Raw genomic sequence first — 16,679 nt, forward strand, 5'->3', positions numbered from 1 at the left:
TAACACAGACCTACTACTGTGGTAAACAGGTGGGAGGAAGAATCTCTGATTAAACTTCAACCATTTCGTGGACTTGTGTCTTGATGGCATGACCCTCAATACTATTTCTCCAACAATACAACTATCTTTGCCTTCAGTGTCTTCATTTCATTGGTTGTAGCTATTCCAATTAATTTGCAAAAGCCCTGAGTCATAAAAACCCATGTTTTTTCACCCTCCAAATAAGATAAGAAGGCAAAATGGAATTCCTTCTCTCTAGATAAAATAAAAATTTCAGATTTTGACTTTGACAAAATGCTTTCTCATGAAAAGTAGGTCTTTGTTGTAAGGAAAACTTTCAACTTTTTTTTTTCTTATGGTTACTATTATCTCCAGTCAAGGGTGTGGAGGGTATTACCTTGGCCTTTACCATGAAAACACGGTAGTCTTCCTGGATGGAAAAAAAAAAATCACAAAAATGTGGGATCCTCCTCAGGCTGTGACCTCCAGGAGTTTCTTACTCACACACTAGCCTCCATTCAATCTTCATCAGGACACCTATTTGTCACTTGAGTGTTCCCACCAGTTTACGACTCAGAACATACAGCTTCTAAGTCTAAACAAGTAATGTTGGTTGCTACATCTTTCTGAGTGCATGGCATTCTGTAGATCTGGAGTGATACTTCACCATTGGCCTTGTTCTCTGATGGGTAGAACAGATCATCCTCCAGCTTACTCTTGGAAAATGGGAGTTAGGAAATTCTACCTCTTTACTATTAGTCAAATTCATTTTTGATGTACAATTGTATACACACATTCTTATTGTGATATACTTTTCAACATTCCCATGTAGAGTTGATTTGGGAAAAAAATTATATTCCTCTCTTTGAAAATGTAACATAAAACAAAATTAATATATCAATGTATATAGCTCACTTTAAAACTCTCCTGAAAAGCATGAAAGTAAATTTTGATTTGAAAAACATTAAAAATCAGTTGCCTACTATCTCAGTAATGATACAGTGCTCCTAACTCTGAAGCCCATTGTCAGAAATTAATGTAAACAGCACAGAAGCAAAGAAGAAATATGAATAGTTAAGAGGACCATGTAATAATAACACCTGGAGCCTACAAAATATTTGACATATTGCAAAAATGTCTACAGTTAAAAAAATGCTGTTTAATACATTTTTACGGTCCAGTAGAATAAAATACAAAGTATAGAAATAGTCTAAATAAGTCAATATATGCAGCAAGCAAGTGGAAAGACCTAAAAAGACACCATAAAGTTCCTAATGAAATAGTTTCTACTTAGACTTCGATACCCTCCTTACCTAATTCCTATTACATTTCCTCAGTCACCCCAAAGCTGACCTTATCAAAAAAGGACTACAAAAGCTGAATAAGGGAAAGAGACTGCCAGACTTTAACGATGACTCTTTAGTCACTATCAGGCCACCCCATCATCAGGGCACTAGCTGGGGAGTCCTGAGATTCCCAAACAGACATGATGGGCCTAGACCTCAATTAGATTCCTTTTTCTATTACTACCAGTTATCTCCATCAGGCACAACACAATAGACCCCTTTGTGGGCACCCATAGGACCTTGCCCTCAATGTGGATCAACAACTGTAGAGAATGTTTCATCCTCCAAAGGGAGGCTGGGCAACATAATCCATCTTCCACCTGAGGAAGATGGATCCTGAAATTGGGGCAGCTTGGAACATTTCTACTCATGACCACAGAATGTGAGCTCAGATCTACAGGGATGAAGAGGTCACATAGGCCCCTAAGCTGAATATGGGCCTCAGATCAGATCAAATTGATGGGGCTTATAATCAACAATATGTATATCCCTTTCCCATATTTGGGAGCTACTCTCTTCCCTGATCCAGCTTTCTAGCCCTTTTTCCAGCCATGACATCATCACACCAGACAATAACTTGGGTCCATCTGCATATGAGATATCAGGCTCAGAAAAAAAAAAAAAACACTAGTATAGTCATGGGCCCTTTGAAATATAACTAAAATAGGCCTACTAGTTATCTAAAAAATGGAGGACCCCCCCCAACTTATCATTTGAACCATTCCAGCCTTTATGCACATGGTTAGTCAGCAATTTGTTAGGCTTTATATGTTAACTCTTCTTTCAGCCACCAGGTTCTAGATGCTACCATGATGCCAGCCTGACTTCCCTGGGCAGATGGCCCCACCAATGTGTCCTGGAGGTCTGCTTCCCCAGAGTCCCGCCCTACTAAGGAAAGAGAGAGACAGGCTGGGAGTATGGATCGATCTGTCAATGCCCATGTTCAGTGGGGAAGCAATTACAGAAGCCAGACCTTCCACCTTCTGCATCCCATAATGACCCTGGGCCCATACTCCCAGAGGGATAAAGAATAGGAAAGCTATCAGGGGAGGGGATGAGATACGAAATTCTGGTGGAGGGAACTGTGTGGAATTGTACCCCTCTTATCCTATGGTTTTTGTCAGTGTTTCCTTTTTATAAATAAAAATAGAAAAAAAAAAAGAAATAGTCTTAATAGAGAAATTCAGTATCTAAGAAAATTATGATTTCACATAAATAGAGAATGGATATGACTATACAATAAGAATGTAGCACAACTATTTTGATGCTTTTCCTATTTTTTGTAGAGCCAAACCCTCCTGCGTGTAAAATTTCACTGCTCCTTGGCCAACTTTTTCATTCAGAGAGAGCAAGAGACAGACAGACAGAGAGAAGCCACAGCATCAGCACTTCTCCTCTGATGCATACTACTATTGCATGGTGCCAAGATTAGGGCCTAGGCACACACGGCAAGGTGTGCATTCTACTCAGTAAGCTATATCTCCAGCGCTTGGATAACAATTTCATTTCTTTTTAATTTTTTAAATTATCTTTCTTTATTTATTGGATAGCGGGAGCCAGAAATTGAGAGGAAAGGGAGAGACAAGAGAAGGATACAGACACTTGCAACACTGTTTCACCACTGGTAAAGCTTTCCCCCTGCAGGGTGGGGACCAGGGGCTCGAACCTGGATCTTTGTGTATTGTAACAAGTGCACTCAACCAGGTGTGCCACCACCCAGCACTGATAACATTTTCTTTTTTTTATTATTGCCAGCAGGGTTATCTCTGGGGCTCTGTTCCAGCACTATGAATCCACAGGTTCCAGCAGCCACTTATTCCTTTTTTTACTACCCTTTCTTTCTAGTTTTTATTAGATAGGACAGAGAAAAATTAAGAGAGGATGGTAAGCTAGAGAAGGAGAGAGAAAGAAAGACACCTACAGACCTGCTTCACTGCTCATGAAGTGGATCCCCTGCAAGTGGGGAGTGGGGTCTCAAACCCCTTTTCTTGCACCTGGTGGCATGTGTGCTATCCAGGTGTGCCACCATGATATTATTCCCCGTGATAACAATTTATTTAAAAAGATAAATACAGATCTTTTCTTTGTGACTTATAAAGTGATATATTTTAATGTCCCAAAAATTTAAATATCAAAAATTAAACTTTTTAAATATTAAAAAAGGAAGCATCCACAAATTTAATTAAAACCTGGCAGAGGATATAATTCTTCCTAATTATAATTCAAAACATTCAATATGTTTGACTTCATTAAAATAAAAACTTAATTTTATTGAATCAGGCACCGAGCCCCAGAGATGACCCCAGAGGCAAAAAAAAAAAAAAAAAAAAAAAAACTTATGAAACTCAGGATACTAGTTATAGGTGAAGGATGGAGGACTAGCCTCACTCCTAGGTGAGGCTTTTGACCTGGGTAGTGGTTGTGAGGAAAAGGCTCAAATTAACTGCAAACTTGCCTCTGTTTTTCTAGAGTTTCCTCTGTATTGTATGTGCTAAAAATATCTTCACGTGCTTCTTTTATAAAACATGAATATGAAACTTTTTCTATAGTTAGACACTAGAATCAAATAGGAAAGGAAAACAGCGAACCAAAGGATCGCAATAGATTCTAGCAATTCCTTTCATCCCTTCCACCCTCTCTTCATTTCTTGATCTTCAGGGACTTACTCATGTATGGATGTCATCTCTGGAACTTCACAGTTCTGGGCTCACTGTTTCAGATATAAAGAGAAAGAGACAGTGAGTCAGAAGGAGAGACGCCACAGCACTGAACCTCTCCCGGTGTGGTAGGGAGATGCAGGTCAAAACAGGTGCACTACGGAGGTGAACCATCTTGAAGACACAGAATCTAACTCCTGTTATGAAATTAAGCACTGGATACAGTAGAGTACTGTGGGTTGGTGCTCGGTTTTACTGCTAAGTTATGGGACTCTATGTAGAGAGTGCTTATGCCATGTTTAAATTCAATAGTTAAAACTGAAGAATCACTGTTGTCAACTGGCCAAGGAAATGAAACAATCTAGAGAGTGTGGGATAATTATTTTGATAAGCTGACATTTTTAAAGGTAAAATAATAACTTATAAAATATATATCTAAGATTTTATTAAATTCACTAGTAATGAAGTAAGTAATCAGACAGTTAAGAAAGATATTCAACATAATCACATTGGTCATCAGGAATGGTGAGTGGATTAAAAATTCAGGGATGTATTTGATATAATAATCAAAAGCTTTTCCACCAGTTTAATCTGCATTTATATGAACAAGAAGTATGTGGATTACTACCAGTGGTCACCAATTTGTAGAATTAGATTAGGTTTCTCAAAGAAAATAAACAAGATAATTTCAAAGGATACATTAGACAGGGCATTCAATGATCTTCTCCCATTTCAAAGTTATCAAATATATTCTTTGATAGTATAAAGACTAGACTTTGAGGACTGGCAAAACAACAATAAGAACAAAAAGCTCAGTTAGATAGCGAGCTGCTTTCTCAGGTGCATGACTCAGCCTTGACCCTATCCTTCATTTTGATGGAAGCATTTGTCTAATGACTCTCTCTGTCTGGCTCTTCCTTTTCCTCTTCCTATTACTCTTTCTTTCTTTTTTTTTAGCTTTTTAAAATTGTATTTATTTATTTATTTATCCCCTTTCTGTTGCCCTTGTTGTTTTATTGTTGTAGTTATTATCAATGTCATTGTTGTTGGATAGGACAGAGAGAAATGGAGAGAGAGGGGAAGACAGAGAAGAGGAGAGAAAGATAGACACCTGCAGACCTGCTTCACCACCTGTGAAGCGACTCCCCTGCAGGTGGGGAGCCGGGGGCTCGAACCAGGATCCTCTCGCTGGTCCTTGTGTTTGGCGCCACCTGCGCTGAACCCGCTGCGCTATCGCCCGACTTCCCCTATTACTCTTTCTTTCCTCTTTCTCCATCTCTATCCTTTTCTCTGTATGGAAAAAGTCAGTTTGGGGTAATGAAGCTCCAGCGAAGACCAAAACTATTATAATTAAAAGATTATGTGTTGTGAAACTCTGAGACCTATTGTAAGAATGATAAAAAGACTATATCGCTAGAGCAAAAAAGACACAAAGGGGAGAGGGTGGGGGAGAAAGAGAGAAAACTCAACCTGTCAGAACTCCATCTTGTACACTTTAATCACTAGAAGCTGCAAATTCAATACAGACACCATCTTATGCCAGAGTTAAACAGTTCTCTGGACAAGTAAGTAAGTAAATGAGTGTCTTTTTTTTAAGGACAGAAATGATGGGTGAGAAATGAGATGGAAATATAGGTAAAGATACTCTATAACTGGACTGCAAGGAAGGTTTCAGACATGGTGCAGATAGCAGGCAGTATTTTCTTCTTTTAGTACTGTGGTGGCCCGACCTGTGACCATAGTGGAGACAAAGAAATTACAGAGAGATCTAGAAGAGATAAAGATATTGCTGGAAAAGCCACTAGAAAAATAGTATGTGATGCCCTTACAGCAGATAAATCCAAGCCTTAAATAGAGATTAAAAACAAGATGCAGCAGAAACCACAGAAGAAAGATCCTGACAGTAAAAAGCCAGCTGCTGTGTGGGCTTCCATTACAACAGGATATACTGTGAAGATCAATAACTACAGGTTGGATCAGTCAGATAAGTCTGTGAAAATCTCCATTAGTTTAACTGAGGTTCAAGTCCCACCCCACCCCCCACCTCCTGAGTCTTGATCAAGACACTAAATGGGAAAAACTATTCAATGATTGTGAACAATCTCCTGAAACCCACCTTTGTGGAACACAGTTCAAAAAAAAAAATGTTGTGATTGGCACAGTTCTCATTTTATGTAAAAAGAAGGTAGAAAACAGCTGGTAGAACTACCTGACTCAGGAGGAAAAATAATGCAGAGAGAAAGAAAAGTCCTCCTATGCTAAAGAGACAGATCCCAGTGAAGGGCTGATGAATGTGTTAACAGAAAATACTACACTGGGGAGTTGGGTGGTAGCACAGCAGGTTAAGCCCACATGGCACGAAGTGCAAGGACCAGCTTAAGGAACCCGGTTCCAGCCCCCAGCTCCCCACCTGCAGGGCAGTCGCTTCATAAGTCTGTAGGTGTCTATCTTTCTCTACCCCTCTGTCTTCCCCTTCTCTCTCCATTTCTCTCTGTCCCATACAACAATGATGGCATCAATAACAACAACAACAATAATAAATACAATAAAAAATAAGGGGGAAAAAAAAGAAAATACTATATTGTATTTTTGTTCAGGTAAGAGGTAGGAAATGTGTTTTTGCTTACTTTTAAGTTCCTGAAATTGACTCCCACTAATATAAGAAGTAAAAATAAAACCCTGAAATTTTGCATAAAAATAATACTCTGTGGGGCCAGGAGGTGGCGCACCTGGTTAAGCACACATGTTACAGTGCACAAGGACCCACGTTCAAGCCTCTGGTACCCACCTGCAGGGGGAAAGCTTCACAAGTGGTGAAGCAGGGCTGCAGGTGTCTCTCTGTCTCCCTGTCTCCCCCTTCCTCTCAATTTCTGGCTGTCTCTGTCCAAAAAATAATAAATAAAGATAAAAAAATGATACTCTATAACTAGATGCTTACCCTGCCATATATGTGGGTTTTTCCCCATAGGTTATTTCTGGTAATAGTCTTAACTCTGGGTGACACCCTAATCTTTTATTATGTTAGTTATTTAAAGGAGTGGTAAAAGTTTATCTTGAGCCAGTGGGACTCACCTGACTTCAGCTCAGAATAATCTAGGTATCCCAGATGGCATATTTTACGAAGACCTACTTTGGATATCCTGGGGGACCTATCCTTTTTTTTTTCCCTCCAGGGTTATTGCTGGGCTCGGTGCCTGCACCATGAATCCACCGCTCCTGGAGGCCATTTTTTCCCCCTTTTTGTTGCCCTAGTTGTTGCAGCCTCGTTGTGGTTATTATTGCCATTGTTGACGTTGCTTTGTTGTTGGATAGGACAGAGAGAAATGGAGAGAGGAGGGGAAGACAGAGAGAGATGGGAGAGAAAGATAGACACCTGCAGACCCGCTTCACCGCCTGTGAAGCGACGACCCTGCAGGTGGGGAGCCGGGGGCTCGAACCGGCATCCTTACGCTGGTCCCTGCGCTTTGCGCCACGTGAGCTTAACCCACTGCGCCACCGCCCGACCAGGGACCTATCCTTTTAAACCATGTTTCACATTTTCACTGTGTACATTTGGCCCCTTTGTATGACAGGTAGTTAACTAATTTTAGTTTGATTTTTTATTATTCAATTTAAATTTATGCATTTTTGTTTTTGTTTTAATGGAGAGAGAGAAAAGGAGATCCACCTGCAGACCTTCTCTGCCATGAATAAAGCTTTTCCTCTGCAGATGGGCATTATTTTATTATTGTTGCTGCTAGCAGTAGTAATATCTCATTTTCAAATTAAAATAAGCATCAGATTCTAGGAGAACAAGTGTGACTCAGTGTTTAAACTCTTGTATTGTGTTGAAAAGTAACCAAATTGCTATGAATGAGAGTAGTTTGAGGATAATTATGGAAACGAAATTTTAATTCATGTTTTGATTTGAAGTTCTCTTCAAGTTGTTAAGATTTTTTTTTACCTCATCCTGTTTATATAGCTTACTCTCAACATGACTAGTGACTAGTAAATGATATTTTCATCTTGACTCCTATATTGATAACAGAACATAGGGTTTCCTGGAATAGCCACACTTTCAGGTAGAACTAACTAAGGAATTAGGCAGTGTATCTGAGACAACAAAATTGGGTTATAGATTTGCTTTTCACTCAATCCACAGATAGTTGCATTCCATATATTCCCCTATATCAGTCACTTTCTTTACCTTACAGTCTGCCTGTTGAAGAACTGGGTTCAAGTTTCTCCAGAGTTCACTTAAAATAGTAATTTGTTCATTAACAAGGAAGAAAGAGAGATGGGGAAGAAAGAGAGAATCAGTATCACTTTGGCATATTAGGTGCTGACGTTTGAACTCAGGACCTTACACTTTCAAATTTTCATTTACTATGACAGTTTCCCACAGTCTGGACCTTGTTGATTGCTGATTCATAGTGTAGGTCAACACATTTTCCTGGCTGCTGTTTTCACTGATAATTGCCAGCTGGGTCCAGAGACTGGAACATACTCAGCCTTGGTCTTTGGAAAATGGTAAGTATAGCATGTTCTTTTTCTGCGAGGTTCTTAGGGAGCACATGCCTAGCTGTGGTCTTAGCAAATATTAAAGCTCAGCATCTATATCTAATCATTTATCTGTGGATACAAAAGTGTACATTCTAATGCTATTACCCATGCTGTTTATTACAATAAGATTATAGGATGAAAAAACATCTCTCCCTATCTGCAATTTAATTGTCTATGTTATAGTTAGTAGAAAAAAAAAAACTTAGTCTCCTCTACATTACCCATCTTCATAATAATGAACTGATTTTTAAAATCTAATATATTCTTATTAGTGACTTAATAATGATTTATAAAATAACAGGGGTATGACTCCACATCCCACCCACTAGCAAAGTGCTCTGCCAGCCTACCCTCACCCCTTATTGATAACCACCACAGTTCTCAGAAAGTATTAGAGACAGCTTGCCTACTTCTTTCTCTTTAGTTGTGTTTGTCTGTTTTTTGTTTTATATTTTCCAAATTTATGGGTTTCAATTCTCTCTCTTTTAAATCGTTTTATTTTATTTTTTTTTATCTTTTTTTTTTTTTCTCCTCCAGGGTTATTGCTGGGCTCGGTGCCTGCACCATGAATCCACCACTCCTGGAGTCCATTTTTTTCCCCCTTTTGTTGCCCTTGTTGTTGCTTCGTTGTGGTTATTATTATTGCCCTTGTTGACGCAATTCGTTGTTGGATAGGACAGAGAGAAATGGAGAGAGGAGGGGAAGACAGAGAAGGGGAGAGAAAGATAGACACCTGCAGACATGCTTCACTGCCTGTGAAGCGACTCCCCTGTAGGTGGGGAGCCGGGGGCTCGAACCGGGATCCTTACGCAGGTCCCTGCGCTTTGCGCCACATGCGCTTAACCCACTGCGCCACACCGCCCGACCCCTCGTTTTATTTTTAATGTTTATTTATGTATTTATTTATTTGCTGGATAAAAACAGAAAAAGCAAGAGGGAGGGAGTAAATAGGAGAGAGAGAGAGAGACACCTGCAGTACAGATCCACTGCACACAAAGCTGCCTCCCTGTAGGTGCGGACCGGGGCTAAGGGGGCTTGAACCAAGGTCTTTGTGCATGGTAATTTGTCCCCTCAACCAGGTGTGCCACCACCCAGTCCCCAGATTTTAATTCTCTCTCTTTTTTAAATTTTTTAAAATTTTGTTTGTTTATTTATTTATTTATTTATTATTGTATAGAGACAGAGAGAAATTGAGGGGGTGGATGTGAAAAGGGAGAGAGACAGAGAAACATCTGCAGCCCTGCTTCACCACTCATGAAGTTTTACCCCTGCAGGTTGGGACTAGGGACTTGAACCTAGGTCCTTGCACACTCTATTGTGTGTGCTTAACTAGATGTGCCATGCCTGGCCCCAATTTTAAGTCTCTATATCCCACATAATAGATTAATTTCTTTATATATTTTTTTTTCCTTTTTTGTTGCCCTTGTTTTTTATTGTTGTTGTTATTGATGTCATCGTTGTTAGATAGAACAGAGATGTAGAGAGGAGGGGAAGACAGAGAGGGGGAGAGAAAGATAGACACCTGCAGACCTGCTTCACCACCTGTGAAACAACTCCCCTGCAGGTGGGGAGCCAGAGGCTCGAACCGAGATCCTTATGCTGGTCCTTGGCGCTTGGCGAATGTATTAATTTTTATAGTCATCTGGGGACAGACCAATTCATTAATATCAACTTTCAATCACACATTTAAGTAAACTTAAAATACATAATTTATTCTAACTATATAAATTACTGAAAGTTAAATGCTTTGGTTAATGGAAGTTAGCCATTGAATAATTTTGAACTGTCTCCATTATTTGCTAACTTTATTACTGACAGATCAACTTTTGCCAAAAACAGTTTGTATATTTCCTACCTCAGACCTGGACTCAGTTACATCTCCACTGAAACAAGGAGCTTTTTAGTCAGGAGTGACATTCCAACTACACAACATGGGTGGGTCTCAGTGCTACCACACTAGTCTCTGTTTCAAGGCCGGCATAATAGAAGGAAGTAGGAAATATTTTCATGTAGAAAAACAAGTATGTCCTAGCTCTGTCCACCATAAAGCACCAGAAACAATGACCAACACAAGTGATACTCTGTTTATACTGATTCTTGTGATCAAACATCAAAACTACATTTTATTTATTTTAAGGGCTTTTTTATGTTTGGGAAATTCAGATTGACTGTAGAGAGAAACAGATAAGCAAAAAGTTATGTTGAAAAAATTATTTATGTATTTATGAAAAAGAGAAAGAGGAGAGTGAATCAGAGCATTGCACATGTGGTGCCAAGGATCAAATTCAAGATCTCATGCTTGAGAGTTCGATGCTTTATCCACAAAATCACCTCCTGGGCCACAAAACTAGATTCAAATTAAACTTATCTCTATTGAATCTAGATTTCTGAGCACTAGACCATCTAATTTTAATAACACAGGAAATAATAAATAAGAACATCAATTACTTTTTATTGTCGTTACTCTCAGAATAATAATATGAGCACTGCCGCCACTGTCATTACTGAAATAAAATAAACTAAAGCTAGATAAACATTCTCAAATACCGGCTTATTCTAGAAGTCCAAAATAAAAATAAAAAAACTATCACACATGAAAATAAGAGAAAAATTGAGACTCCACACAAAAGAGCATGATTATATATGTGCACACATGAACAAAGGATGAGTCTGAAACTCAACCTCCTTTTCAGTAAGTTTTATTTCTTCGCCTATTTATTTAGGTAGACAGAGACAGAGAGAGAGAAAGTGACTGTGCACCTGATCTTTCTTCAGCGCATGGGGTGGGGGTGGGGGGATATGTTCAAATCAAGTGAAGGAACATGGCAAAGCAGCCCACTATCCAAGTGAGCTCATTTGCCAGCCCTAGTGAGCTATCTTTCTTCTAATGCCAAGAAAAGTGAATCAAGAATCCAACTATGAACTTTAAGGTTAAAAGATGTCTGTAATCACAGAGAGTTAACTAACACAATACATACATTTCTTACATAACCTGAAAACTGGAAAAATAACAGAACAGGGGCTGCATCGTGCATGTGAACTCAGCCTTTAATCAGACACCAAGCTACACTTTTAGAATACTTGTGGTCTCTTCGTAATACTTTATCTTGAAAACTGCACTTCTACTGCTCTCAACAGACCCAGAGCATTGTTACTTGAGCTTAAAAATTACTTTGTGCTCTACTTTAGCAGTGTTCTTGCATACTTCTCAGTCTAAAGAAAGCTGCTAAAGCTGTAGGGCTTAACTTCTCTGTCTCCTTTTTTAAGGACTACAAGTTTATGCTGTCTATTTTCAGTGCTTGAAAACAGTTGTCTAGAGAGCTAATTATTAGCTGAAGTCACCAAGCCACAGCTACCCTTTTCTCTCTCTCTACCTGTCTGCATTCACAGAGGAGGTCTATACATCTCCCAGTTCTATGTCTGACCTCTGTATGGGCTTTAAAAGGAATATGCTTGTGTCTGTATTCTGTTTCACTTTTAATATCAGCTTGTGGATTGCATATCCTGCACATAACAATTCCGTAATACTTATGACTAATAGTTCAGTAAGTTTATCTCTTGCTCATCTTGATTTAGAAATTTGCATTATAGGCAGGCAAAACGGCTCACTTGGATAGTGCGCTGCTTTGTCCATGTGATTAATCCAAGCTTGAGCCTTGTCCTCACTGCACTTAGGGAAGCTTCAGTGCTGTGTTCTCTCTCAGGGTCTCTCTCTCTCTCTTTCTCTGTCTGTTTCTCTGTCTATCCGTCTCCCCTACCTCTATCTAAAATGAAAAGAAAAAGGAATATACATGTAGTCTATGGACTATATATGTGACTCCTATTTTTTGCTCTTATTCAGCTTTACAAAACTAAGTTTTATATTAACACAGTGGTGACAACTAGGTTGTAGGAGACATCACAGTGCAGAGTCATCTGGACTGTCGACATCTGGTCCCATCTATATTTGTCATAAACTGTCCTCTAATGTATGTTTGTTGTTTTACTACCATAACAACCATTTGTGACCGTATAATTGCACACCTCCAGATTCATTCTTTTTCTTTCTCCCAACTTCTCCTCCTCCTCCTTTTTCTTCTACAGAATGAAAGACTGCTGAGTGAGGAAGAGAAAGAAGGAGAGATACCTCAGCACTCATAAAGCCTCCCCCATGCAGGTGCTCTCATGTGGTAGCTTGAACCCAGGTCCTCTCTCATGACAGATATGTGCTCTACATATCTGAATTATAGTGCAGCCCTTCCAATATGTGATTTCAGTAGTCAATTTTCAGTCAAGTAAAATTTAAAAACACATTAAATATAAAGAACTATATGCCACCAAGCTAGAAGAAATGGAACAATTCCTAGAAACCTATGCACTTCCAAAACTACAAAATCTAAATGCACCAATCAGACAAAGAAATTGAAACCGTTATTAAGAATCTCCCCAACAACAAAAGTCCGGGACCAGATGGCTTCACAAACGAATTCTACAAAACTTTCAGGAAACAGTTAATACCAATACTTCTGAAGCTATTCCATAAGATTGAAGAAACAGGAATACTCCCTTCCACCTTCTATGGAGCCAACATCACCCTGATACCAAAAGCTGATAGGGACAGAACAAAAAAGGAAAACTACAGACCAATATCTCTGATGAACATAGATGCCAAAATATTAAACAAGATCTTGGCCAACCGGATACAGCAACATATCAAAAAGATTGTTCATCATGACTAAGTGGGATTCATCCCAGCAATGCAAGGCTGGTTCAACATCTGTAAGTCAATCAATGTCATTCACCACATCAATAAAAGCAAAGCCAAAAACCACATGATTATCTCAATAGATGCAGAGAAAGCCTTTGACAAAATCCAACACTCATTCATGCTCAAAACTCTACAAAAAATGGGAATCGATGGGAAATTCCTCAAGATAGTGGAGTCTATATATAGCAAACCTACAGCCAACATCATACTCAATGGACAGAAGCTGAAAGCATTCCCCCTCTGATCGGGGACTAGACAGGGCTGTCCACTGTCACCATTACTCTTCAACATAGTATTGGAAGTTCTTGCCATAGCAATCAGGCAAGAGAAAGAAATCAAAGTAATACAGATTGGAAGGGAAGAAGTCAAGCTCTCACTATTTGCAGATGATATGATAGTATACATAGAAAGACCTAAAGAATCCAGTAGAAAATTACTGGAAGTTATTAGGCAATATAGCAAGGTATCAGGTTACAAAATCAATGTACAAAAATCAGTGGCATTTCTTTATGCAAACACTAAATCTGAAGAAGAAGACATCCAGAAATCACTCCCATTTACTGTTCCAGCAAAATCAATCAAATACCTAGGAATAAAGTTGACCAAAGAAGTGAAAGACTTGTATGCTGAAAACTATGAGTCGCTACTCAAGGAGATAGAAACTGATACCAAGAAATGGAAAGATATCCCATGCTCATGGATTGGAAGAATAAATATCATCAAAATGAATATTCTCCCCAGAGCCACATACAAATTTAATGCAATACCCATCAAAGTTCCACCAAGCTTCTTTAAGAGAATAGAACAAACACTACAATCATTTATCTGGAACCTGAAAACACCTAGAATTGCCAAAACCATCTTGAGGAAAAGAAACAGAAATGGAGGCATCACACTCCCAGACCTTAAACTATATTATAAAGCCATCATCATCAAAACAGCATGGTACTGGAACAAAAATAGGCACACAGACCAGTGGAACAGAATTGAAAACCCAGAAATAAATCCCAACACCTATGGGCATCTAATCTTTGATAAGGGGGCCCAAAGGATTAAATGGAAGAAGGAGGCTCTCTTCAATAAATGGTGCTGGGAAAACTGGGTTGAAACTTGCAGAAGGATGAAATTGAACCACTTTATCTCACCAGGAACAAAAATCAACTCCAAATGGATCAAAGACCTAGATGTCAGACCAGAAACAATCAAATACTTAGAGGAAAACATTGGTAAAACAGTTTCCCACCTACACCTCAAGGACATCTTTGATGAATCAAACCCAATTGCAAAGAAGACTAAAGCAGAAACAAACCAATGAGACTACATCAAATTGAAAAGCTTCTGCACATCCAAAGAAACTATTAAACAAACAAAGAGACCCCTCACAGAATGGGAGAAGATCTTTACATGCCAGACATCAGACAAGAAACTAATCACCAAAATATATAAAGAGTTCAGCAAACTTCGCACCAAAAAAGCAAATGACCCCATCCAAAAATGGGCAGAGGATATGAACAAAACATTCACCTCAGAGGAGATCCAAAAGGCTAACAAACATATGAAAAACTGCTCAAGGTCACTGATTGTCAGAGAAATGCAAATTAAGACAACACTAAGATACCACCTCACTCCTGTAAGAATGGCATACATCAAAAAGGACAGCAGCAACAAATGCTGGAGAGGTTGTGGGGACAGAGGAACCCTTTTGCATTGCTGGTGGGAATGTAAATTGGTCCATCCTCTGTGGAGAGCAGTGTGGAAAACTCTCAGAAGGCTAGACATGGACCTTCCATATGATCCAGTAATTCCTCTCCTGGGGTTATACCCCAAGGACTCCATAACACCCAACCAAAAAGAGGTGTGTACTCCTATGTTCATAGCAGCACAATTCATAATAGCTAAAACCTGGAAGCAACCCAGGTGGCCAACAACAGATGAGTGGCTGAGAAAGCTGTGGTATATATACACAATGGAATACTATGCAGCTATCAAGAACAATGAACCCACCTTCTCTGACCCATCTTGGACAGAGCTAGAAGGAATTATGTTAAGTGAACTAAGTCAGAAAGATAAAGATGAGTATGCGATGATCCCACTCATCAACAGAAGTTGAGTAAGAAGATCTGAAAGGGAAACTAAAAGCAGGACCTGACCAAATTGTAAGTAGGGCACCAAAGTAAAAACCCTGTGGTGAGGGGTAGACATGCAGCTTCCTGAGCCAGTGGGGGGTGGGAGTGGGTGGGAGGGATGGGTCACAGTCTTTTGGTGGTGGGAATGGTGTTTATGTACACTCCTAGCAAAATGTAGACATATAAATCAGTAGTTAATTAATATGAGAAGGGGAAAATCAGTTGTATGTCTCAAAGTTTCTCAAAACACAAACTGAATCTTTTTAATATATAGGCTGTGTATTTGATATGCGGACTCTCTCAAAAGCCTAGACCAAGTAGATTAGAAGCATCCAATAGCACAGCTATATACAAGATACTGGGTACTGTACAGCAAGCCATAACAAAAGGACTTTTCAAAGTTAACCCAATTACCAAATAATGTGATGATAACATTAACTATCGATTGTCTTTTTGAACCCTAAGACAGCAGGAACCTCACATCTCCACTATAGAGCCCCTACTTCCCCCATTCCTGGAACCCTTGGATAGGGCCCACTTTCCCGTATGCGTCTCCCAATCCATACCAAATAATATTGCATCCACCGATCACAACCTAACCAACGCAACGATTGCCACCTCAACATGCTTCACCTCAGACTGTGTCCAGAGACTTCACGAGTGGAATGACAACCCTTCAGCTTCATTACTCGGGTGAGACCTTTCCTTTCATAGTACACTCTAATTTCATCTCAGGTGGTTCACTTTCTAATAAAGTCCCAAAACCTAGATATACAGCAGTTTCTGTGAGAGAGAGCATATGTTCACACGTATCCATAAACTACTGCAAAATATACACCTGAAAGCAGAAGTACACTAGAGTTTGCAGTGAGTACCTCCCTAACACTTCCTCTTCACTATTCCAAGCTTGGGATCCATGATTGCTCAACAAATTGTTTGGCTTCGTATGTTAACTCTCTTTTCAATCACCAGGTTCCAGATGCCACCAGGATGCTGGCCAGGCTTCCCTGGATTGAAGACCCCATCAATGTGTCCTGGAGCTCAGCTTCCCCAGAGACCCACCCTACTAGGGAAAGAGAGAGGCAGACTGGGAGTATGGACCAACCAGTCAATGCCCATGTTCAGCGGGGAAGCAATTACAGAAGCCAGACCTTCTACCTTCTGCAACCCACAGTGACCCTGGGTCCATGCTCCCAGAGGGCTAGAGAATGGGAAAGCTATCATGGGAGGGGGTGGGTTAAGGAGATTGGGTGGTGGGAAT

At 39.6% G+C, this 16,679-nt stretch overlaps 1 pseudogene; it reads left to right on the forward strand.

The window, feature by feature from the left end:
- Positions 1-4,464: 4,464 nt before the first annotated feature.
- Positions 4,465-7,004, forward strand: LOC103128841 (calcyclin-binding protein-like; annotated as a pseudogene).
- The last annotated feature ends 9,675 nt before the right edge of the window (positions 7,005-16,679 follow it).

Source organism: Erinaceus europaeus, chromosome 19, assembly GCF_950295315.1.
Source record: "Erinaceus europaeus chromosome 19, mEriEur2.1, whole genome shotgun sequence".
Classification (NCBI taxonomy): domain Eukaryota; kingdom Metazoa; phylum Chordata; class Mammalia; order Eulipotyphla; family Erinaceidae; genus Erinaceus; species Erinaceus europaeus.